At 37.2% G+C, this 27531-nt stretch overlaps 1 protein-coding gene across 2 annotated transcripts in view; it reads left to right on the top strand.

Moving 5' to 3' along the window:
* Positions 1 to 4487: 4487 nt before the first annotated feature.
* The window catches only part of LOC112053706 (GAS2-like protein 1), a 90775-nt gene continuing 67731 nt past the window's right edge, over positions 4488 to 27531 (top strand). The window contains exon 1 of one of the 2 annotated variants that reach the window (XM_052888756.1): positions 4488 to 4662. The gene's annotated coding sequence lies outside the window, so the exon portion shown is untranslated. Of the gene's footprint in view, positions 4702 to 27531 lie in introns of both variants that reach the window. The other variant, XM_052888754.1, reaches the window with a different exon arrangement.

Here is a 27531-nt window from a genome sequence, read left to right as displayed (position 1 = left end):
TAAAATTTCGGCTCACATACATATATTGCGTTATTTTAGTACGCCTTGATGTCAGCTATAACCCTGTAGAATATGTACTACCTAATATTTAGAGGACACCTTAGATAAACACAAACAGTGAATTAAAATTAATTAGGTATAGCAGCGCTAGTCTGGCCGCAGCACTATCGGGCCAGTCTGCAGGTTATGCAAGCCATTATAACGATTGCTACAAAAAGTCGTTCATACCAACACTCGTATGTACCTACACTACACGATAATTACAGCTATTTCGTCATTCATTGTCGCAATTTAACACAGGATAGCTTTATACTAACTGGTTTATTCGAGTGCAATCCATTCCGGATAGATATCCTTAATCCGACATTGTTACGACTAGGCAATAAGTAGGCTATAATTATTATCTAAGTAAAAAAGTAGAGAGCCGTGATAGCCCATTGGAAATATGACCTCTGCCTTCGATTCCGGAGGGTGAGGGTTCGAATCCGGCCCAGTGCTTGCACGTCCAACTTTTCAGTTGTGTGCATTTTAAGAAATTAAATATCACGTGTCTCAAACGGTGAAGGAAAACATCGTGAGGAAACCTGCATACCAGAGAATTTTCTTAATTCTCTGCGTGTGTGAAGTCTGCCAATCCGCATTGGGCCAGCGTGGTAGTCTATTGGCCTAACCCTTCTCATTCTGAGAGGAGACTCGAGCTCAGCAGTGAGCCGAATATGGGTTGATAACGATGTAAAAAAATCGAAAACTTTATGTAGGGGTGTAAGGGTGCGGCTAGCACTAGTCAGCCTACTCAATTGCCAACGTCACCTGTTCGAGGTTTAACACCTTGTAGACTGACCAAAGAAGCTCTGGCGCCTGACAAATGGCAGAGAATACAAAAAAGATTTTGTAAATGGCACGGACACAACAACGCGAAAAATCTAGCCCTGCAATGTGTCTGCGTGACCAAAACCTCCTGCGCTGCAGTTGTTATGGATCATGCGTTTGTTTTTGATTATAGAGATTAGAGACACTCAGCGCGCGATGGAGTAAGGCCCAAGCTGTACTCGGAATATCTCGATGAGAAAAAAGAATGTTTTCTTCGTAACATTGTAATAATGAAATAATAAAATATGTGAAACAAGCAACAGTTATGAAATAAAGAAATGAAAAAACACTTCATACGTCAGAGTCGAGCGAAAGTAACGTTGAACAAAAGAGATAAAACAATAACTGCGTCGCACATTTGGATAATTACTATGTGAACATGCGCATGCTGCATGCACGCCTCAATACGCGAACATTTGGTTGTATCGAGTTGACCGACTGCGAGAGCAGAGGTTTTGTTTTGCGCAGCTTCCGCTCCCACGCCGCCACTGTTACTGGAATTGAAGACGCAGTTATAACTGAACTAATAAATAATTTAAATGTGGTCGGTCTACATGGCTTCACTAATTAGATTAGATTTAGATTATGAGGGCTTAAGTTCGATGCTATCTTTGAAATATCATAAGATTTTCTTATTTCTAAGAAAATAAACGTGTCTCGGAGAAAAATTTAAGCCATCTCAGCATTAATCATTGATTCTGTGAATCAATCATTATTTCCCTAAGCCCACCAACTTACATTGGAGTGTGGTGTATCTAAGCTGCATATACCTACCTTCTTCTATAGCAAAAGGAAGCAGGCCTGTAGGGGGCACAGAGAACAGAACAGGCTCATAATGATCTATATTTCTACAATAAAAACTAACTAACTAAAAGAGTATAAATCGATCTATCTGTCTGTAATTTTTATAAAATTTTGTAGATGTTTTTCAATTAGCCTGATCCGTTCGCGTTAATCTTTTGTTCGAAGACCGAATATTTATAAATATGGCATAACTGGATTAAGCAAAATTAACATAATAAATGTTCCTTCAAGACACGCCGTAAGGAAAAGTAATTTAAAAATAGGGTACCTCGAATGATAGTCGCGATAAAGCCTCCCATTGGCAGTAATCTGACAAATCAGAAAAGAGTGCGTAATTTGTAAATAAGTATAGAACCTCTTCTTAATTAATCTCCACTCATACAGATATAACATCATTGTGACACCAAATTTTATGCTCCAGACAATAGCGGCTAAAGACTAAAGTATCAAATAGTTGAAGACAAAAACAACTCACGTTAAGGAGCTCACACACGACGTTTTGCGTGTGGTGCGGTGTAGTGTTACACGGTCGGACGCAATGTGCCCAATCTTGCTCTAATCTGCCGACAATGTCTCTTCAGTTGATTAGGTGCTTCCTCTTTGATGCTTTCACAGTTCACCAGTGATGAATGCCGTAGAAATATTATGGGAACTTATAAAGATACTTTATTAATTCAATCGGTCAAGCGGTTCTTCATTATCATTTTTTGTAACAAATGAATTCAGGGGTAGGGTAGGGGTAGAGTAGGGGAAGGGTAGAGATAAAGAAGAAGTGTACAAAAGTCAAAGCGAAGCTTGACCGGGTCCGCTAGTATTATTAAAAGTTTTATTTTTTTACATTAGCAATCATCATACAACACACGATCAGTCTTATCGGACGTCATGCCGTTAGCGCTACGCTACAGGTATGTGGGCTTATTGGATAGTGGGTGGCTAGCATTAGGGTGATACTGTTTCTCTATCAGATGATCATGATCGGGACCGACGGCTTAACGTGCTCTCCGAGGCACGGGGATGTAACGCTACCAACTTCCTAACTCTGGACAGAGAATGTAACTTAACTCTGGACTCGACTCTGGATCCGAAGACAGATATCGAATTGTGATAAAGCTAAGTTATGTAGTTCTGTATGGATCAAAATATCAAAAATAAGAAATGGAAGTCATAATTTTTGGAAGTCGATTAAAAAAGTTACGCAACTTCATATACAATGGGCGCAAAAGCGAAAAGCGAATCTTACTGTTTTAACTTTTTAATGTTCTTAGCGAATGCGTCTTGCGGGTAATTAATTATGTCATATTTTGATAAACGTTCCGTTTCTCTTTCCGTTTCACACGAGCGTCCTGTCTCATGTCTGCCGCGGCGGGGCGGCAAGAGGAAATAACCTAACACATACTGCAAACAGTTAAAAAGTGAACGTTATAAGGGTCAAATAACTTATTCACATGTCTTGTGTAATTAAATGCGTGATAACTAAAGTAAGTCATTTACAGAGGCGTGCACTTAATAGATGCTAAAACACATTGCATACCCTGACAATTCATAACGAACCTGTATTGGAAGAATTATCTATTTTGTACCTGCGGAGAAAGGTGTATTATATGATAGGAGATGGAGCTTAAGCATAACACAAAGCTCCAATACGGGATGGCGTGAAGGTGATTTTGTTAAATGTTAGTGATTTTGTTAAATTCTTTAACGACCGTTGTTGTTAATCTATGACCGGGACTGGTGACATAACGTAACTCCTAGGCTCGGGCGCCTTCTCAACTCCGAGCTGACAATTTTATTGAAATTTAGAAGATAGAATAGCTCAGTAAGTATTACAAAACTCGACTCAAGATCTCGTAATCCATATCATATAGATAAAGGCTAATCAATGAATCAACGACAGCTATAATCAAACATAGACCAATTAAAATAAAAGTAAATATTGGGCGCCGAGAACAATAAAAATGCAGCAATCAGCAATGCGGATCGGATTTCAACGATCGTAGCGACAAACGCCATAAACTGCGTTACTTACGGTAATGGCGAGCGATCCGAGCATTTGCTGCATTTGCATCCAATTGCTTTTTTCGATTTGCAAAAGCGAATGCCTCGGTATTTTTCAATTGTCGTACTTGTGTGGGTAATGCTGACCCTGGGTTTGTTGTAGAAAAGTGCATGATTCCGAGAAAGGGTTAGTAATTTCCTTACTGGAGTAGATACTTGGTTAAAATTAATTGAAATGTAGCAGCCGAAGTTTGTGGGGAGAACTATATGTTCTCAACAACTCTATGCAATGGGTCTTTGCGGTGCGGCGGCAATTCACATAGCCAAATTCTCTGATGGGCCGAACTTTGCTCTAGCCGATATCCACACGTTTTAGTTTAAGGACACCCAAAAACTGATGACAACATCACCCCACATGACGTATGTCATCAAAGACCCCACCATTTGTTCATCTCCTACGCTAGTCCAAGTCCCCCTAGTGACGCAAGCCTCCGTAAATAAACAATCAGTAAAAAGCTTACCCCAATTTTTTTACCAGGCTTGCATGAGATTTAATCAAAATATTGACCATAGCTGGAGTAAATGTTCATCACTCACAGTGGAATTCATAGACGTTGTAGGGGCACCCCCAGAGGATCTTTCAGCCGCTGAGTGTCGAAACTCTATTTGTTTGAGACTTTGACACTCTGCGGATGAATGATCCCCTATAACGTCTATGAATTCCATTGTTAAATATTTTAAGACATCGAATGCCAGGAGCATTGGCGTGGGGTATAGGTGCTCTGCAGTCTGCACTCTGCAGTGTGTTACCCCGCGGCGCGCCTTCATATTGCACGCAGACGCGGTGCTGTGCAGACGTGTCGTATTGTTTCGTCGCCGGTGGAATAATAACCGTATCGTAATAATTTACGCTAATCTCAAAGTTTCAAATTAATTAGTGGGTGAGAGTTTGTGTGACGCTAAGGCGCTGGTGTGGAACAGCAGTTATGAGACGTGAGTGGAAAGAATACTAAAACTGTTGATATTATTTTGGTGAGTGTTTTTATGGACTTTTTAGTTTTATCTGCGGCGGTACTCGTATTTACTTTATTATTCTGCAACTATTGTTTTTTTTTTTTTTTCACTTTAACTGTTTTGTTTAACGACCGCTTTTGTTTATGCCACTTGAATTTCGTTACTTTCAATAAGTACCGAATGATATTGTATATAGAACTGCACTCGACGTTATTTTTGAGGTTTGTATACTTATTGTGGGTACTGGGTACGTATTTAAAAACGCTCAATTACATACCTACCACTTAATTGCAAAGATATTCTATTAATATAATAATAATCGTTGCCTACTCGCTTTAAATGATAGACCACTAATTACTGTTAATTATAGTTTTTATACTAAATATAATTATAGTAGGTAACACTAATAGCCGCCACGCGGTTTCTCCCGCATACCTAGTTCCGTTCCCGTAGGAATACGGGGATAAAATATAGCCTATAGCCCATAGCCAAAGTAGAAGTACTCGGGGAACAGTAAAATAATTTTATTCTTCAAATAGGTTGAGTTTCAGAGCTTAGCAATGCAACAAAAAACAGTCAAATCTTTCATCTTTATAATATTAGTAGGTTACAGATGTGTAAGTAGACTGTGCTAAGAGACTCACCAAAATGTAGGTAGGTATGTAGGTCTCAGAGACTCACCAAAATGCACGTAAAAGTAAAATCCATAGAAAAGGAAATACAAAATATCATAAGCACATTGTCCTAGACTAGACAATTGCTGATAACATTGTTAATAGCTTTTGTTTTGTTTTTTGTGTTCCTATTGGTTCAGTGCAAATACTCGTACCTGTCTGTTTGTACAGTGTGCAAGTATAATGCAGTACCTACCTATTTTACTTACTTATCGGCTAATTTATAGGTAGGTACAATAATAATAATATTAGGTAAAACTGAAACTCGAAATTAATTTAATTCTTGCAGCTTATTTTACAAGCACTTTTGAAGCGTCAAGTTATGTCATGACTTAATGATGATAATAAGGTCGAAAATTCTTACTATTTTGATATTTTTTATTACCTCATTGGTCCAGTGGTGGTGGTAAAGTTAGTCTATGCGGCTTCGGATGGCAAGGTCATGGGTTCCAGTTTGGACGGTCAAATGGAAATTCTGAGCTTTTCTTTCTTTTATAAAAATTACAAATTATATAGGTACGTAAGTAACAGTAAAATTTCCATAGGTATACCACCTTAATAGGTACCTCGTGCTTTGGAGAGCTCGTAAAGCTCTCGAACTCGGCCATTATTATTATTAACATCTTAGTTAGTTACTTAGGGGACGTTAATGAATTTAACAATATTACCCTAAACCCGCCAACAAGCACTTGTGCAGAGTGGTGGGTCTAAGTTTCATATCCCTTCCAGAGAGGCGCCCTGAAAAGAGCTGATAATGATGAATATTTTAACTGATAACAAGGAGAACATGCTGTGACTCTTGATTAATGTTTAACTATTAACTGCCTCTTTGGTCCCGTGGTTCACTGGTTCAACTACTGACAACGAGGTCCAGGGTTCAAATCCCGGGTCAGGCCAACCAGAAAAAACAATGTTAAGTATTGCGATTTTTCTAACAAGAAAAATCATATTGCCTGGACCACAGCAGAGAATACATATACGCTGGAGTTGGGAAGTTGGTGGTGCCTCGGAGAGCAGAGCATGCAAGTATGGCGTCGGTCTTCCGCCTGATCTTTCACCGGTCGTGATAGTCTGCCGTGTCATCGGACTACGAGATTGAGGGAACAGCGAGTGCACCTGTGCTTGTGCACTCACTTATGCACTATAATATTTCCTGCATAGGCACATGGTTAATCTCACCATGAGATTGGCAAACATAAACTTCTAGTCCGCTCTGAAGTAGGAACACGACGAACTGCGGAGCAATACCTGCCTCATAAGTAGAAATTTGTCGAGATTTTTACTATTTCAGACCGCATCGTCACTTACCATCAAGTGATATCGTACTGCAGCGGTAACTTGTACAGTTTCCGTTATTCGTAATAATTTAAATATTACAAAGCATTTCTTTTGTTCTACCCATGAACAAACTCGTACTATGGGGTCTCAAAAACCAACAAAACAAATTTTAAAATTGTCTCACCGAATACAAAGTGTATCGAAGGCTCTCAATCAATGTCGCGGCCGCTAAATTTTTTATTAACATTTTGATATCCAATAAATTAAAAAACGATCATCTCTAATCTTTAGCTGTGGCTCTTAATTAGCGTTTCTTTGCTGAAGGAACTAATTCATTAGGAACTTGAGTGTGTAATTAACACAGCTAGGCCGAGTTTTATTAATTTTATACGACTCATCATGTATCCTTCAAAGACTGTTGCGATTAACTGTTTACTATACGGTTAATTAACGTTTAATTAGGAGATATTCTCAACAAATTGTGAACCTTTAAATATAAATCTTTTATGTACGAAAAATGGTTCTTACTTCATGGGAATACAGGTCGTATTGCAAGAAGGCACTTCCCGATCTAATACCGGAATCCATACACGGAGCGAAGTTTTTACCGCCCGAATGCCATCTCCATATGTGGCTGTGAGCCTGGTACTCGCTAGCAAAAACTTGACAAAATAAATGGCCTCCTCGTTGTTATAGCATCCTCGTGTTCTGAACCCGGAACCTTTGGGTACATTCCGAAGGCGGGACGATAAGAAAGATAAATCCATGATAAATCAGGTTGCGATAAGAGGCGCCTATACTTCTACAGCTCTTCAAGATTTCTCTCGAGGATTATGCACGTACTGACTACGCACAGGAATTCTGTGCTAGTGTTAATTGACGTTGAATTATGATCTTTATTTATGACGCGCGACGAGATTATTGCTTTTGTTTATTTCATTTCAACAGACATTAACTGCATTTTATCTCTATCAAGATTATATTGCTTTATTATCTCTTCTATCATCTGTAGGAACTCTGTAGGACTTCGTCTGTAGGAAATTCCAACCATTTGAATCTAACTTTATTAAAAATGACGAATTGACCCTCACATCAAGTTTTTCTGTCATTGCACACATTCTAAGTTTAATACGTAAGTCAGGTGTAACCTTCATTTATTGTTGTTGCGAAATTTTTATCGAAAAATAACTAGGTCCAGTCCATTCGTTCAATCGCATGTATTAATCAGAGCCAGACTTTACAGTTATTGCAAAAACACTCATATGTCCATGAAACGCTTAAATTGAAACTTAATTTCATATTTGTAAGTCACTCCTATACGTGCTGCAATTTTATGTATTCTGAATCAAATGCGACCGTTTTCATGATCACTGGCACCTCCATATATCTCGTCATTGATTCATTGATCATTATCAGCGCTGCATTCCTCATTTACTGATGCCGCCTTACTATTTTTGATTAATAGTATTATTACATTAGTAGTAGAGCTGTTTGTGACAGAACTCAACCGGGAAGTAACACCGCCATGCTTTTTTGTCGCTAAGTTTGATTGACAAGTAATTAAAGGCATTAGGCACATTAGGCTTAACACTTTATAGGACTAGGGAAAAGTTTCTACTTACCATCTGCTTGGTCTGTCGTTGAAAGTTGTATACACAAGTTTCTTTTAACCTCACTAACTTCTTTTTCTTTTCTGTTTGGAAATCTTTCCTTGTGCCCTTTCAAATCATAAACGTATCTGTATTTTAATACGTCCAGCCTGTTTATTTAACATTTAGTTTTTTTTTGTCAAATAACTACTGCTACATATTCTGCCAGCAAAAACTGCACGCTGCTTGATTTATAAATCTCGTTATGAATTTTGCAGGTCACTCGCGAAACCTGTTTAAATTCAAGGCGTCTGAGTTGGGAATTACTTTGCAGTTCCTATTTAGGTATATCTATGAAGAAATCATAAATAAATTCTGTCCATTAAGAAAACTGCATCCTCTTACTAATTTACTTTATCATGAAATACCTCTAACATAACATCTACGATTGAATAGTACCATATTGCGTAGTGCTATACGAAAAGATGGGTCACCAAATACTGCATATTGTAGAATATGTCTAATATTGAAAAATAATTCAATGGATTAGTGAGTAAGGTATACTTTCTTCAGATTTCCGTCGAAGGTGTTATTTATAATACCTTTCATTCAATGTTAAACAACATATTTATCGTTATAAACTCCTATTAGGTTTGTTTATAAAATATTTTTAAGAGCGCAAATATAAAAAGCAACTTGAGATTTTATAGAAAGTGATCGACTTCATTTGAATAAATGTTTTTAATTTAAATTTAAATAAGGATCTTTACAAGATCTCAATTAAATACGTGCTATAATCGTTTTAATGGTGGATGATGTTGCCACATTATTTTACACAAAACTGAAGTTATAGGATGAAGGAAGAAATCATTATTGGAATTGTATGCCTTGGGTGATTTGGGTAGGTACTTAGTGGATGAACGAAATAAGATTTAAAGAGATTTATTTATAAGACGAGGGTGAATGGAAATTATGGTAGAAGACTAAGGTGAATGTTTCTGAACCAAATCCAGGACATTCTCAGTAAACGCCAGGTCAAGAGTACTCTAAACTGACGAACTTCTATGAAAGGGTTGATGAGAATGGAAGAAACAAGGGAAATCGCTTGTAGCAATATGCATCGATTGTAGTAATTAGAAAAACGTAATGTCTGGCTACTACAGGAATAGGTATATTGTTTGTAAGAAAAAACCTTAGTCATTTACTGCTTTCATTTTCTACTTTTCCACTTAATAAAATTAAAATGCAATTTATAATAGCCTTTACATTTCCTATAACAAATAAATATTTTATTATATTAAACTTAAAATTCACTGGAATTTAAATCTCGTAAAAGGACAAGGTTTTAAAACAAGGATAAATAAAATGTACCTTTTAGAGGTTGCTTTAAATGACACGTTTTTTTGTATACCTTTTAAGATTGTAGCTAGATACCGCGACCTACGCCAACGTTGTTTTGTGGATGTTTTTCTTCGTTCATTGTGAACCAGTCGTTGGTTATATTAAGCTATATTAAGAGCACTTGTCAACACTTTAAGCCCAGCGGGAGATACGGCAGCTTTGTTTATGTTTCACGTCGAACAGTAATCCTGGGGGTGGCAGAGATTTTGTTATTCACGTCAAAGTTATCCTAATTTAGGCATCTTTGTGATTATTTTTATTAGTATTTTATCTTTTTACTTTGCTTATTAATAATAATTATGATTGAAAACTTATATCTTGGCAATTACTTGCGAAGTCCCGAAATTTCTCATATTCACTTTATATCGATTCTGATATTTGAATTATACGAGTAAATTTAATTTAATTTAATTTCCAAGAGTTTGATAATATGTGAGTGATCATAGTAATAATTGAAAGTCACAGATCAACAACGGCTGCAAACAACAGGGTCGTACTCGTAGTTTTTACTGTGGTTTTGATTTCTTAAAATTTAATGACATGATATTTATTCGTAGAGCTCTGTGGTGGAGCTTTACCGGGAAAGTAGTATCTCCATACTCATGTCTGCCACCAAACAGCATTGCTGTTTGAAGGGTAAATTGACATTGGGCACGCTAGAAACTACTCCTACATCAATTTGATGTAGGAGCATTTTCTAGCGTGCCCTGCGAAGTAGGTATTTCTTTGTTATTGGCGATGGTACCATTTAACATTAGGTGGCCATTTGGTTTTTCTGACAACTAAAAATCATGTCACAGTCGAGTGCGCCTATTTCCTATAACTCTGCTAATGACATATATAATTATAATACTGGTATTATGTGTGGTTATGTAACAACGAACATCACCGAACGACCTTGTCTCGTGGGAATCTCGCTTTATCTGTAATCGTTTTGTGAATTGTTATCGGTATTTATCTGTTTATGTCTAAAACGGTAGGTGTTCGTCATGGGCATGACGTTATCATATATTACAATGATTTCATTGCTTAATTCCTTCCTCTCTTTAAGTTACTTCGTATTTTCAAGGTGGTTTCTTGGCTACAATCATGCCTATTGGGAAGCAATCGAGAGGTAGCTGTATGAGCCGGATCATGCAATCTAACCGCAGGTCGCAGGACGTTAGAAAACGATGTACGTAAACAATTTACTGTTTAGAAATTTATTTTTATATTCACCGAAAAACTGACGACTCTGACAATCGAATCCAGCAAAAAACTTATAACATTTTGAAGAAGAGACTTTGATACAAGATTTTCCGACCTATTCCTATATATCGACCTATACCTATTTTAAGTATGGCTATCATATACAAAAAGCTGTCTTACAATCCGATTGGTAACTCTAGCGATTACCCCAATCATGCAAACAAACTCTTCCGCTTTATTATATTAGTATCGATCTATCAGAGGTTAATTTACAAAGCAGTCAGAAAGCCCAAAGCACCGCAGCAACGATTAATGTATGCAGGGAGCGTCTGTCGCAGGAAGTCATTACTAAGCCCGGTTCCGCGCCACCTGTCACCATCGATGTTTCGGCTCCATGCCAAACTACTACCAGCTCGATGGCCATGTTATCTTATGGGCTGAGACACGAATGGTCAGACCTTCGTATATTATTATAAAAGTTTGTTCCAGGGAGAGAACAATATGACATAACGTAGGAAATGTAAAAAAAGAAAGGAAAAATAGGATGTTAAAAACATTGTATACTGTGTACTTACAACAACTACAATTCTACAATACAAATTTCTACAGTACAACTTCTACAATTGAGTCTAGATCTTTGTTATTTGCTCAAAACCAGACCAAAGGTTGCCTACCTTAGTAACTGGTGCTGGTAGTTACCTGTGGTAGAAGCATCATCTGAAAAGATTTTAGTTGTTATAAGAATGACGAAAGTGTGGTCATCACAGGCCCCCACACCACTACCAGCTATCAGAATGATTTATCCAATGTTATCTCACTCGTTTGATGAAAGCACTCGCGGCTCAGTCGGTGCCGCTCGCAGATATCCAACTGTAATTAAGATTAATGTGTTTTGCTAAACTGAGAAAAAAGTAAATAATGATTTGTCTCCTGTTAATTAATATCTTAGTATAAAAAAGTTATTTTTGCAATAAATGATCAATCTGTTAAAACACTGTTAGAGTTTCTAATTGCTCTCATAATTACTTTCTTAACTATCGTAATCGAAAATTGCTAAACAAAAGGTAACAGAAGATATACGAGTAAGTGAAGAAATAAACCATCGTAATAAACGTAGATAATCTCTGAAAACTAAAGAGATGGAATCTTTAAATAGGGCTGAAGTGACAGTAAAAGTTACTAGCAAAGATTCGTTTACGATACTGATGGTTTAGTGTAACTCCAACACTATCACTGGTGTGGTGATGTATACAGACATGCCAACTGTCTATTATAACTCCAACATATGATTACAAAGATCATCATCACGATTCATTCCCCTTAAAGTAGGCGGAGACAACCTTCCACTAGACGGCGATCCTTGCATATTTCCCTTGCTTCTTCTTTTCTCATCAGTCCTTTGTTTTCATTTGCAATTTCAAAGCATGTTTGTTTCCATGAATCTTTCTCATTATTTAAAATTAAATTCATTCAATTAAAAGCGGTTAAACAAAATATTTTCAAGTATAATTTACATTTTCTGTTTTGGATTTACTCCATTGACGAAACAAGTTGGCATTGATCTCTGTGCGAATTTTTTTTATATTACTTCTGCGGTTTTGTCGTGAAAACATATCAAACAGATACGCTTTCGTATTCTAATGTTACTGTGGTAATGTGGGCTGGCTGGATCGAGTTGGCATGTCTATTGAGATATTTCTCCTGTCACTTCTCTGAAAAAAAGGTTGCAGCAACTTGCCCCACTAGAGCATATTTGGGTCAGCACTCTTCCGTCCGTCAGAAAATGCAGCTGGAATAGAAAAATTGACGCATCAGTGACAGTTTTAGTTATACTTCCTGACTTGTCACTCATCTCCCTGAGTCGCAACTATCCGCATATCGGCCGCCGAAGACAACTCGTAAATATAATAAGTTTATTATTATCCACAACATAGATGCTGACTTCAAAAATAAGCTTCCTGTGATTTTGTGGCTGTAATTAACTTAAGTAACTTTGTAAGCTCATGCAGAAGTTTAAATAGCTTTGAAATTTCGCTAAAATTCCATCATTATCTGGTCCCTTTTTCAAATTAAAGTTCGATGATTTTGTGGAGAAACTTGTGCTATGATTTTATGTTGAATTTATTATAACCATGCTTGGTCCACTCCTTGCTATATTGCTAATCATACAAAATACAATATATGTAAATGTCTTCAATATTTGGCGTAGACTAAAAAGTGTCTACGTAAGACTTTCTAGTAATAAATTTTGCAATTGTTAGTTGAACATTGACAACAAAGGAGCTTTATGTCACATTACACTTACCTAAAAACACAATTATAGTCCTGCAATCTTGTTTGAAGATTGTCGTTTTGTAATATTTGTATAAGAATGAGCATACATCCTTTATGTCCTGTGTAATAAGTGTCACAATTTGAATGAGAACTACCTTCGCTCGCTGAAGTAGGTAGAGCAATGTGTACTCAGTGCTCGGAGCATGAATATTTCAAAGATGCCAGTCGCGTTCCATTGTTTTGTACGAACTCTCAGACTCACAGTTCAGTTTGCTGCCTGTATTACGAGTATGTATCTACAATTCTACATGCTCCGTGCTCCGTGCTTTATAGTTGATTAAAACATTGAATTGCTCTTAAACAAACTTTTAGCCCTAAAACACAATAATTCTGTAAGTTAATAATGCGTTCGTTAGAATTTTTAAAAGTTCCAAGTTTTACAAAACCAGTAAAATTTTTGTTTGTTTAACTGAAATTAAAACGACTATTTATGGTTAATTCTAAAGGCAAAGGATGATTCAGAGTGTGGAAAAATGTACTCTGTAGAAAAATTCAGTTCAGACGCCTTCAGACCTTTTTCATGTGCGAGTAACTCTGTGTATAATCTGTATATCTTAATATCGAGATTTTCTTCATATCCTCAGCGCAGTCACGTTATTTATTTTGATTGAAACTTTTTGTTCTTATAAATTAATAAATAATAATCTAAAAACCTTGTTGATAAGTAATTATTGGCTAAACACAAACTAAACTTGTTTGTTTAAAGCATATTAAGGAATTACTTTCCTTTCTCTTTAAGTGTGGGCTCAAATATTTGGGTTTTGTGATAACCCGCTGCGACCTTGTTAAGAAGTTTTTTTTTCGCTTTTACGATATGATAGCGTTTTTATCTTCAGTTTCAATTTTACTCCGTTACTTGTTTTTATAACTGTTAAATAAAATCAACTTTATCATTTTTATTTAAAAATTGTGTTATTTTACCAGACTACGTGTATAACAAATTAAACATGTTTAGTAAACGTTACATGGTTGATATCAAAAGAGTTATTTATTGAAATTATTCATTTCAAGACAAGCATTGAATGCGGCTCGCCGGTACAAGCAGTAGGCATGTTTTGTTTAGGTTACTAGGCTCTTGCGGCATACTTGCGGCTGCTCAATCTCTCCGGCCGCAAACACAATATCCGTGTAATCCATATGTCCCATGTCTGCGCTCTCGGTGCTCTCGGTGCTCTCGGCTTACCGGCTAGTTGCGCCTCTTGTATGTTTAGCTATTGACGACAAACAAACAAGACCTTAAAAACGATTTTTTATAAAATAAGAACTTCATTATTATTTTCAAATGAATCGAATCGAAATCGAAAAAAAAAACAATACTGATATGGTTGAACGAGTCTCAGAACTAAAGAGACATTAACGAGGCCGTTAATTCGAGTAACGAATGGACGTTGTTGCCCCAAGCTGCTTGGCGATCCCGCATCGGATTTGGCAGTATTAGTCGGCCTATAAGTGGACCGATGACAACAAATGGATTGCAGGGAGCCGCTGGATGCAGACACCTCGAGATTGTGGTGCTTGGAAATAGTTCAGGAGGTATATTCGGTAGTAGATGTCATTAGGCTGACGAGGATGTCTGTGATAGTTAAATAAATATAATATTAGATACCTACCTATTAAATATTCTGTGCTATTAATAAGTATTATTTACTATGCGAGTAATCACAGTAATGTCATAATTACAAACGCTAGAATAATATACACAGTAACAGGTCTCAGATGGATAAACGATAGAGGGAAAAAAAAATCCGTGTCCACCATCAGACAGTAATCGCTTTTTCTCTGCTAGTAGTTAGCTATTTAATTTACTTGTCCATTTAATATTGCAGTTTACAACGCGACGTCGCGCGTCGTGGTTTATATCTGTGGTTTATACGCTCGTAAAACCTTTCTAGGGAATCTCAGTATCGGGTTTACGAGTACGAGGAGCATAGAAGGATAATGACCCAGCGGCGACCGCCGACATCTTTATGCGCTCCTAGTAAACTGTTGGTTAAGTTTAACTGTTTCAATGCTAGTTTATCTTAGTTAATCTGTAGAACTCTTTGCCCCAGACCTCTTCCGGTTTAGTACTACAGCCGTCATTATTTCTCTTCTGCGTCCATTTCTAATAGTGTCTCATTCTGAAATAAATAAAATATGGTTATTTGTGTTAGTTTTAAAATGCATTAGAATCAGCAATAAAACCTGGGTCTCCTAATTGATAACACATCACTACAGAGAACACCACTTTGCCAGAAAGTTTGTTCTGTTTTAGGGATAATTACTACTTACTAGCCTACCAGTTATGTATAGGCTTATTATATCTACCGTGGTATAGGCTTACAGTCATTCAGTCAACTTATCTCTGTGGTCAAAGCACGGTTTTTATTCCAGAACTTATGCATCCTAACTCCAACTTCCCTCTCTTTACCAGTCTCCTCTTTCTTGTGGTAGAGGTGCTCTGAAGTCTCGACTCAGAACAAAACAGTTTCAATCGCTCGCTGAAAACATAAATGTATTTATGAAAACAAGAAAAACATGTGAAGCCAAGCAAAACCGCAATTCACAAGTCAATTTAAAATCTACTTTTAGTTACACACATGGAATGACATATTGGGTAGGTTACTCGTACTTAAACTTGAAGCAAGCAGTATAAAATCCTGACAGGCCATCAGTGCGCCACAAAGCACTTTAAACTTCGCAACTTCCCAGCCACCCACGCTCCTCTACCCACTTGATATACCCTATTGTCTCCTTTTACAAAGAAAATTAACTATAAAACTCAATATATCGTAACCCGTATTACAGCTGCACAAGGTTCACAGTACTCCTTTTTTCTTTAGCAATATATTAAAGTTGATCGCACACTCTCCAGTATGCGTTGCTAAAATCACATTTCATAGAATCCCATAAAATACTTTTCGTAAGTATAATTCTGAAATGCAAGTTTGCTTTTTGATTTGCCACTCACCAGTTTTAACTATAGACAGTGTAATCGCTACACAGAACTGCCGCAACACACGAATGAATATTATGATATTTTTGTTCGAATTTAGCTTTTATTATGTATCGTAGAAAATTAAAAAAAAAACTAAGGTTTGATTTTTGAAATATCTATAATACGTTCTTGAAAATGCATATGTCCAGCCTATGCCTATATGCAACGCTTAGTAAAATCACGTAGATCGTTTCAATAGTTATGAATAAGAATCATTAGCTGTTTCGGTGCGTGCAGCTGGATGTGCGAACACCTTTACGAAGACATGCATTGTAATTTGTAACTATTTGGTGGTCGATCAATAGCAAACTGCGATTTGTTTATTGTCTATGTAATGTCGAAATGCAGTTGAAGTAATGAACTACCATTTTTGCTTACACGGTACTTGATAGGTACGAGTAGATGAAGCAATTTGGTTAAAGAACTGTTTAGTTAGCCGTTTAGCAATACTCTCAAGTATTAACTAGGTACTTATCATGGTTATTATTGAGTATAAGTTACTTAATTAACCGTAGTAGTAGTTAGAAGTAATGGATCGTTATAACCTCAAAATTGGAAATGCTTAGTGTCTGTTGGTGTTGGTTCATGTTATTAATTATTATTCTATTCGTTTATTGAAAACTTAAATTCTTAACTGATTCCTGGGTCGGGTTTTAAATATTACTTATGCTTTCCTTCTTTTCTTTTGGTGGGGTTGAGCTCCAGCCTTCTTCTATATGGAGACGTGAAGTAGTGGGCCATTCAAATAGTTAATAAATAGGCTGATAACAGTGATTTGGAGAACTTAAACCTACATTAGGATCCTGGACATTTTTTCATTAAGTGATGGTTCCTTGAATCAGTCGAACTGTTCACTGATTAAATTTTCTATTTATGCAGACTCTTTAAATAAGAAGTCAGCAGTTCGTTTTTGTAAAAGCTACGCTACCACCATGACTTTTGCCAATTTGAAAATAAATTGACTTGAGCTAAAAATCGAACTCTGGACCTTGTGTTTGTTCTGAGGCATTCACCAACGCTCAAGCGGGGACGTCACACACACCGTATTCAACAGTAAGATAAACAGCGTTAAGCACACAGATATAAGATCTTAAAAGCCTTTACTTAAACTACTTATTGCACTCGTTTGAACTAAAACAAATTAAGTGTTTACATACGCCTTTACTTTCACTGATAATATTATTATTTGTGTTAAGATCACAAGGTATTTTTACTCAAGGCTGAGCATAAAACATCAATTTTTATTTTCACATCTACAATGTAAAGTACAAGAATAGGTTTTAAAGTATAATATTCTTAATTCTGTTGTAAAGTTTGGATTCGTACGTAAGATAATATAAGCTCAATCAAAATTAATTTAGCCAAGTCAAGATTTCAGTTAACCTCGAAAGTTCAACGGTTACATTATAATGAACTTAATGAATTACATATTTATTTAATTAGTATGGCATGGCTACATCGTTTGACATAATGAACTTTAATTAATGGATATTTTATCACTGATCAAAAAATAATAATTAATGATGATTAGCATAGTTATTAATTTATTTCGTCGTGGTATTTGCTATACTTCTGGTTAATCTGCATTCCATAGACTTTTGTATGTAATTACCTCGTCGATCAGAGGTTATGGACCATATGGTTCTGGGTTCGAATCTGAGGCCGATAATTTATTTTCCATCCTTTTAAAAGTTTATCAGGTTTGAAGGCGTTAGAATCCCGTGTGAAAACCAACAGACTTAAGGCCAGTCATTACTATCTTAAGCCCGCATTGGAACGTGGTGGGTCTTAACACCAAGTACTCTTGAAAGAAATATGGATGCTTCTGTGGGCTAGTAAATAGATTGATAATAATAATTATAATACTTTGCAACAACAATTTTAGCAACTATTTTGCGCTTAACTTAACTTTCTGGATTTCGGAGTGCCACGTACACAAAAGAGTTGTTAGTCAAATATTTGGTTACTTTTACGCTCGAATTCGTTAGTTTTCAATCAAATATCAAATAGTCATTATTTGTTAATAATAATTTTTAATCATGACTTAATGATTTTTCGCATTAAAATTCCTGTTTCTATTCAATACTAGCGGACGCCCGCAACTTCCTCCGCGTGAAACCCTGCCCCTACCCTAAGTAACCTATGTCCGTCTTCTGGTTCTAAGCTACCTCACCACATGTTTTCAGCCAAATCAGTCCAGCCGTTATTGAGTTATAAATAGTGTAACTAACACGAATTTCTTTTAAATACATGTTTAATAACGCTCTTCTTTAATCCGTGGATAAATAAATTTACTTATTTTTTTAAAAGTATCAACATACGCACATTGTACATACGTTCGATAATTTTTCGTTCTACATGTCACAGGGTTAATGGGGACAAAAAAAATGTGCCAATTAGAAGTAGAGCGCTTTTAGGGTGCGCCGGGTTCATTACTACGGCACATAATGACTAGTACATACATCCTACGTACATCCTACAGCAGTGCATCCTTTGTTCGTACGCCGGCGCAGGGGTGCATCGAGTGCACTCGACGAAGCCCGCATCCGCCAATTAGCATCAATACCGACGACAATTACACAGTAAATCTTTTGATTGTTTTCATGACATGCTGATTGATTTTTCGGAATTAGGTTTGGATGTCTGCTTCGGTGTTTCAATGGTTAGTGTCGCTTTGGATCACGAGGTCCTGGATTTTGGTCCTAGTCGGACTGTGACATACCTACCGAGTTTTTTTCCCTTCTAGAGCATACCTCTCCTGTAAGAAGGATCTAACCACGATTTCACTTGATGCTAAGTGTAGATGTAGCCCAAGGTGGAAGGCACTTGCCTAGAAGATACACACTCATCTTAAAGATGCCCAGGTTGTAAGAACTAGGAAACACAGACTTCGAGAGAGAGTATTCCATACCGTAGCCATGCGTATAAGTAATGAAGAAGCAAATCGCTTCGTACGAATTCAAGAGATGTCAATGACATAGGGATGGAAACCTACCGTGTTGCAGAGTGATGATCCCTCCTTACAAGAAAGAGTATCCGGATACCTTAGACCGCGCGGTGATAATATTTGATTCTGTAACGATCACAATCAGATATTAATTGTTTATGATAACGACGGGACCGACGGTTTAACGTGCTCGCAAGAACAGGGCTGTAACACCACCTACCTTCCCATGCTTCTACGGGGTATTAATACTGAGAATTTTTTGGAAGTAATAAAATCACAATATTTCAGCCAAACCCCAGACCTCGTGTTCTGAAGTCACAGACTAACCATTGTACCATCGAGACAGTTGTAGCAAGCCCTTGTGTAGCGTAGCTTTAATAGTTGAGTAAGGAGCTACTGTACTCGTATAACAAGGATTTAGGCGCTCCTGGAGTGCCGCCCTCACTCGCCGAGTGCAAATTGTCTGCCGACATGAGTCGCAATTTGTGATGACGCTGTCTCTTGACGCGGGGAGTCATTTAAACTAGGATTTTATTTGAATTTCAGTTTAGAAACGCGTGTAAAACGAAGAAATATTTTCATGTCTGTTGTTTTTAAAAGATATGGATATGGGAAACCATGCTTTACTTCTAATGATTATTGTAACTCAAAACGAACCCTAGGTAGTCCGTGCTCAAACCTAACATTTATGTTACCTATTAAGTTTAGTAGAATCAGATAAATATTTTGTAACAAGTTTTTAGATAAATTGGCGAAGTATGACTAATAAACTGATAATGGTATAATCCTGAATATATCGAGTTAAAGGTATTAGTAAAATTAATTGAGTTAAATTATTTTTTCAAAAACACCGACTTATTTGTATTCACTGACTAACATATATTTTCTACAGTCTAAAGTTTTTATTATTCATGTTTTATTTAATTTGATCTTATCTATCAAAAGAACAACAAAAGTAACACAAAAGGGCCTCCACTCAACATTATGCCGAGCCTGTCGACACAGCGCTAGTGGTCTCCAAAGCCCATTAAATCACGTTGAAAAACTGTGCATGCAGTCTAAAATAATAATGCTTTGAAAATTGCTCTATCGACCTGTATTAAGCGAAAAATAAATATTTTATTGAAAATAATAAATATAAATTGTATAGCTATAAACTACGTTGCAGTTTTTGTTGACACAGTTGAAATAGGACAAGTAGACAAAACAAACGAGCGATTGTCGTCATATAACTTGTTGATGCAGAGCTAGCAGTAGTATGTGTTACGCTGGCCACACACTGTCATGTATGTACTCAAGTCTGCAGCACGCTTATGGGCCATACAGAGAACTTCAGTATTTTAGTCGTGTACGAACAATTTTTGGATTTACCGCCCAAAAATCGTTCGTACCTACTCGTCTAAAATACTAATGTAGTAGAACTAGGCCTTAGGGATGTGGGCACTGGACAGTGAAAACATTTCTAAATATGGTTATGGATAGTAACTAGTGGGGTGCACTTTATAGATACAAAAATAAACTGCCTAACCTGAGCACTCTACATGTATCTACCTACCTATTGAAGAAGGAATTTACCATTTTGTACAATTTGTAAGTATAGTACTTACACTAGTCAAAAACTTAGTGCAACTGCTGGCTATGGGTATGGTCGACTTTACTTTCGCTTGATTGTGTGTAGCTGATGTTACACAGATGTGTGTACTGTGTACACAATTATACATTTTCAGTGAAATAAACGATTATACCCATATACCTATATTGTTTTAAATATTTACCCGGTTCGATACGGTATTGTGTCAAGAGCGAGCGGACCAATTGTATAAATAATTACCAGGGCTACATGACACTGCAGGACTATATTTATGGTCGCCGCGTCATTGTAGAGGCTATTTCGCGACATAAACCTTGATCTTTGGTCCCATCTTTAACATTAAGGTCAGGTGTAATATTATTACGATAATTACGATAAACATTTAAGGGTCACTACGTAGGGAAGTCAACATAGCGTTTTAGTAAGAACGCGTGAAGTTGCAAATTCAAACCCTGTTTCTATAAACAATTTATATACTGAACTGTAAATGTGAATAAAATATGATGTACGACCACAGAATACATAATAGCACAAGGTGAGACTAGCGGACCCGACAATAGATAACAACTAGACTAGTCCTACAAAAAACACTCGCTTCTGCAAAGTAAGACTTACTTTTGCACTTCCAGTAATATTCAGAACTCATCATGCTCCTCGGCTGTAGACGTTTGCAAAATTTCGGATTGGTCACGTTTATTAACATAGGCAAGTACTGTAGCCAGATATAAAGTTTGGGTTTGGACTGTGGTGGCTTTGAAAGATAGCAAGTTTCAAGGGTCGAGACCCTGAACCGTATGACCACGGCTCTTCTGTGACTATTTTTTTACCCATGCAATTCTATTTCGATCTGAAATATTTTCTCGTTTCTTTCTTTTTAGACCCACTTTCTTGGTAGTTGGGTTATAATTTTTATTATATTGCGTGTTATTGTGTAGCCAGCGACTATGTAGGTATGTATTTAAATAGTTTCGGTAATGAGTGCGCAGCGAACTGGTTCCACAGTGAACTGGTGTTGCGCGTATCAGCAGTTTTTGTGCGGAAGTGTGGATTATACCCGTTCGGCTTACGGTGATAAAAACTGTGATAAATTCTATTACAGTTTTATATAAACATGTACAAAAATTAATACTACTAAAATTAGAATTTAATTATAGGTTAAATTCATGTGGATTTACTTGCATTGAATGATGAGTATTTGCTGCAGGCTTTCACAGACATTGTGACGAGGCAGTCTAAGGCCCTTATTAACAAAAAGTTCCTCAATATCGAACTTGAAAATTAAGACTTCAGATCATAATGTAAAGTTTGTTTATATAAGGAACCCAAAACTGAATACATACACGTGTTGTACTAACAGCTTAGACCGATATTAATGGTCTAAGACTAACAGGCGTTACTCTTGAGTAGAGTACTTATGAGCACGTGGCGGGTGGAGGACCTTAGGTGGAAGCAGACTTACTTGGAGGTGGACAAGTTTATGCTATCCATACTTCTGGCGGTTCCAAAAATTTTTCAAAATACATAATTCATTTATTTCAGATAGGCTAAGTTTACAAGCACTTTTGAAAGATCATCATGATTTAATTAAGTGGTAAGTAAAGTCGAAAACTAATTTAAAAAAAAAATTAAAGTTACGAGGGTTCCAAACGCGCCTTAATCCGAGAAAAGTCCACAACTAACTCAGCAAGGTGTATTTTCTTTTTGTTTAGCACCGTTTTCCAAACTTGTCTAGAACTAAGTACGAGTACACAATCTCCGTACAAAGCGAAACGTTTTATTAATCGCTTGGCGGTACGGCTCAGCTGGTAGTTGGTAACGGGCTACTGACGTTGTCCACTGCCATACTGTACTATAATGGTAGGACTTTTCAAAAATATAATAAAAAACGTTTTTCAAAAGTATCCGTAAACAATCGGTTCTACCACTTCTACCACAGTAATCACACCATAGAAACAAACATTTCAGTGCATTCCTGCCCTCTTTGCGCTGCTCCGTGGATGAGGCAATATTTTGTAATTTAAAAATAGTTTGAACATCATGTTCATAAAAAGGGCCGGCTCGTGCAGACGTAAGACGAATAAACAACTTCCGTTTGCGGTCCGTTGCGTGAGAGCTTTATGGAGCGGATTTGTAAACGGGAACTTAAGGCGGGCCACGGAACTTTTGCCGCTGCTGTCTTTACTAAGGGCAATAAGACTTGCCCCGGACGTGTGGCTTTACTGAGCCCAAAAATTATATTCTTTTCTGCATAATTAACAGCGTATTTTAACGACGTATAACATGGTCAGGCCTCTCTCATTAAGTAGTAGCAAAGAAAAAAAAAACTTTAATATACATATATTTTGTTTCATATATTACAATGCATGACTTTTCACTGCTGTTATCTTTACAATAAGAGCCCAAGGGTTACGTGCCTATTTCACTGGACATAAATAACTGCGGTGATATATTGAACTTTTCTTTCTTTCAAGAAATTATATATTTTTTCTTTCTCTCAATTAGCTAGGAAGTTAGTGGTGTAACTCTACTCACTCTTGTGCCTCGGAAAGCATACTAAGCTGCCAGTCCCGGTCACTATTAAGCATCTGTTAATGTTAAACATTATCTTTGGTTCCATTATCCTTATTGTCGCAGTCAGCAGGTATATCCTCTGACGGCCTGAATGCAAACGTGGAATACAAAGTTCTGCGTAAGGAGGGAGGCCGGGTCCTGTAGTGGGTTGGAATGACGATATTTCTCATTCTAACCCACTACAGGACCCGGGGTCAGTAGACCCTGGTGAGCGCTTATGGTAAAGACAGCAGCGGCAAGTTTCAGGGAATTAAAGCACAACTTTTTAATTTTTGTCTGGCTGTTAATCGTCGTTTTTAATGGGTCTTTCACTGGAACATAGAGGAAATTATTGAGCAACAGATAATTACTTTTTATCCCTGAAAAAATCCATGGTTTCCAAGGGATTTGTGAATAACTGAACGCGAATTGTGATAAACGGGAATCATGGATTTTCCGCGATGAAAAGCAACCTATGTGTTAATCCACAATAAAATATATTTATATTCCAAATTTCAGCCAAATCGGTTCAGAAGTAGCGGCGTTAAAGAGTAACAAATATCCAAAAAACATTCAAACAAACATCCATACAAACTTTCGCGTTTATAACATTAATAGGACAGACGGGCGCGTAAATGCGCAAATGTGGTCGGCGCCTAACCCCCCAACACCGCGGCATCAATCACCGGGAGGAGCGTCAGATCAAAGTGACCGGGATGTCGGAACTCGCGCCTTTTTAATGAATCCCGGAGAAAGCGAGATCGTAAACACGGATGCTGCGCTGACGAGTGCATGCCGCGGGTGGTCCGACTTGATCCACGCGATACATTCGCTTATATCGTCGAGCACCATCGTTATATTACGTGTTTCACTAATTTCTTAGTCATTTAGAACCATTTAGAGCGGACATTTTCAGTTCATCATATGACGTAGTGACGTTCTTATGCTTACATTGCTTTTGCCCAAGTGGTCATGGTATCAGGCACGATACAACAGTGTTTGGTATTCCGGTTCAATGAAATAAAGCCTATAGGCCAATAGGTTTGCTACCTACCTAAATTATTTACATAATATAGTTTGGATTCGACAAGTTCTATAAAGTTACATTAGTTTGTAATTAAATAGAATTCATTGTCAAGCGAGTTACAAGGATTCGCTGGATGCAAGAGGCTCAGGATCTTGATCTTTCTCTACAAAAACCTGTAATGGACATCCATCAACTGACATGAACACACATTTCTTTTTTCCAAAAATCTTCAGAATAACGCATTTTAGTCGTACATTTTTGTTAGTTACTCTGCTGCTGCTGTATCAGTATGTAGAATATAATTAGTAGTATTTAGCGCAATGCGGATGCATGAGAACAGATCACAGACATACCCCCCCCCCCCCAATCCCCGTCCCCGGCGCAGCGAGCACAAGCTGCAGTTACGCGTGTCTAGACAATGCGCCCGCTGCGGCGTGCCTCGGGGATACGGAACCACCGGTGTATGTTATACAAAACAATGCAAAATTTGTTGAACTCCTTGAAAAGATTTGAATCTGAGCTCCATCTGTAGGTACCTTAATAGTACAAAAAGAAAGTTATAGCGTTATCTTGTTATGCAAAGTATTTAAACACTGTTTAATTTTCTTTCTGTCTGTTATAAACCCGTTCAAATGAACAACTTCCGAATTTAAAGTTTTGACACATCATATCGTAGGATTTATAGCAATCATTGGTTTATAGTCTATGGCTTTCCACTAGCCATCAGGTTTGCCATTTGATTGTTTCGTCAATTATTACAAATTATGAAAAAGAGAGCGATGGATCGAAATGACGACGAAAGTCTAATCTGAGAATTTTCTTAGTTCTCTACGTGTGAACTGTGAAGCCAGTCAATCCTCATTGGGCCAGCAAGCGTGGTGATCATTCTCAGAAACTCGTGCCCAACAGTGAGCCGAATAGGGTTGATTATGGTGATGAATCCCGAGAGAACTATATTTTAAATAAAAAAGGGAATATATTTTTTCGGGATATAAGCTTATTACCTGCTCCAATTCAATGTCCGTTAATTTCTCTGTACATCAAAACAGTGGTTTAGCCGTGTAAAGGTAACAGACAGTTTGACGTTCGATTTATAATATTAATACAGTACATAGATAAAATTTAATTTATTTTAAGTAGGCAAGCACTAATAAAAAGTCAGTCAGTGAGTAGTAATTCTACCACAGGTAGGAAAGCAGATTACTATAAGGATACATCTACTTGAGTACCGAGAAACTAGTTCGGAAATAGCCGCAAGAAGTTGGAGCTAAAATATCAACTCCTTTGTGCATCAGGTGGGTTGTGAGCTGGACGCGACGCGATCAATAAAGCTTATTGAACTTATTAAGCCACATGTACTCTGATCCTGTTGCTATTTTAGCTTTTTAGCTTTTACTGTTGCGTTAAAAGCGATTTTCATTTTCCATGTCATGTGCTTACGACCGTAGAAATATTAATAACATGGTAATAGAAATGACGTAACTAAATCGTTGGCTCCATGATTAACCTGTGTCACGCGTGGCTTAGGATTGAGAGGTCCTGAGTCGGGCTATGAAATATTAGGTTTTCTTTCTTTCAAGAATTTATCTTTAAAAAATCTCAGCCCGGTGTTGGAAAGCTGACGGTGCCTCGGATAGCACGTTCAAGTCCCGGTCACTATCATTAACTGTGTGATGTGTAACTATCCAAGTATACAAAATAGGTGTTACCAGATTTTGGGAATTGGATAAGTGTCAAATACAACATACATTTATTTTTATACAACGGCAAACATATTTGCTATCGAACGGAAGTCGCAATGTAGTTGAAAGTTCAAAACAGCCGGTTAGAGGGATTACGTTTTTCGTTGAATTTTGGAGATGTACACGTCACTTGCGCGGCGACAGATTAACGCCATTTCTATTGGCTTGTTATTATGAACTCTATGGTTGCGTCGTACAGCTGTTAAACTAATTCAGGATCAATTTAGTGAAGTTTTAATGAATTCACTGCACCGTGCGCCAGCTCGCCGGAAGGCGCGTATAAATACTGCGCAAAATGGAAAATTCATTACCCATTTAGTGAATTAAAATCACTCATATCTGGGCTACGAGTTTGTCACAGACGGCGGCACGTTAAGCGGGAAATGTATAAGGCGTCGTATACCACACAATATTATTAAGAGCTTTAGAGATTAAAACAGTACAAACAAACAGTAAAGTGCAATATTGTTGTTGTTTGTTTTATATTAACACCAGAGATTTAAAAACATTAGGCCTCAAGACCACTATAGTATGCACTACTCTATACCTAGACAGCCTCTTTCAATATAGTTTGTCAAACCACACCCATAGCTATAGCGAAGGGAACATCTCCCTGCGTTTTTCAGTCGGACTGCTAAAGCTCGTTGTAAGCTCTTGCTGTCTTGGCCTATATCTAAGAGCAAATCTTCTCTCCTTTATGGAGGTCTTGGTTATGTAGTGGGCCGTTAGAGTAGGCTGATAATGATAAAGTTTTTATTAAATTTGAGATAAGAATATTTTCTTTGATTTATACTTTTTAGTGATTTTTTACTTGTTAATGTTTTGTGGTTAATACGATAAGTAGTACGACTACTACTGTGCAACTGTTCAAATAAAAATCGTTTTTCATTATTAAGTTTCCCCGTGTCGTGGCCGGGCGGTAACGTACTCGAATAAACTGAAAAGCAAACAGGAACAGTGAGCACGCTTTCAGAAATCTCTTTAATTTTAAACGCTCCACTATTTTCCACAAAAAGCATCCGATTCTTTGACGGAGTCTTTTCAGATGAAGCTTCCGTAGAACCTGAGAAGAGCTTTTCATGGAAATCCAATTCCTAATGGCGTTCTAATGAGCCGGAACTCAGATTGTAAGAAAAGCATAGACGTATATTTTTAATTTCGTGTAAAGAATTTAAAATTTTAAAAGCTGTTGTAGCCTAGTGGATATGACCTCTACCCCTATTCCGGATGGTGTGGATTCGAATCCGGTCCGGGGCATGCATCTCCAACTTTGCAGTTGTGTGCATTTTAAGAAATTAAATATCATGTGTCTCAACCGGTAAAGGAAAACGTCTCAAAGAATTTCTCATTAGAGAATTTTCTTAATTCTCTGCATGTGTGAAGTCTGCCAATCCGCTTTGGGCCAGCGTGGTGGACTATTCTCCTAACCCCTCTCATTCTGAGAGGAGACTCGAGCTCAGCAGTGAGCCGAATATGGGGTTGATAATGAAGGAATTTAAAACATACTCGTACATAAGTCATGTTTTTGTTAAAATAAAATATTATATATA

The sequence above is a fragment of the Bicyclus anynana genome, chromosome 23, assembly GCF_947172395.1.
Source record: "Bicyclus anynana chromosome 23, ilBicAnyn1.1, whole genome shotgun sequence".
In the NCBI taxonomy this organism is placed as follows: domain Eukaryota; kingdom Metazoa; phylum Arthropoda; class Insecta; order Lepidoptera; family Nymphalidae; genus Bicyclus; species Bicyclus anynana.
This window is presented reverse-complemented; position numbering and strand designations above follow the sequence as displayed.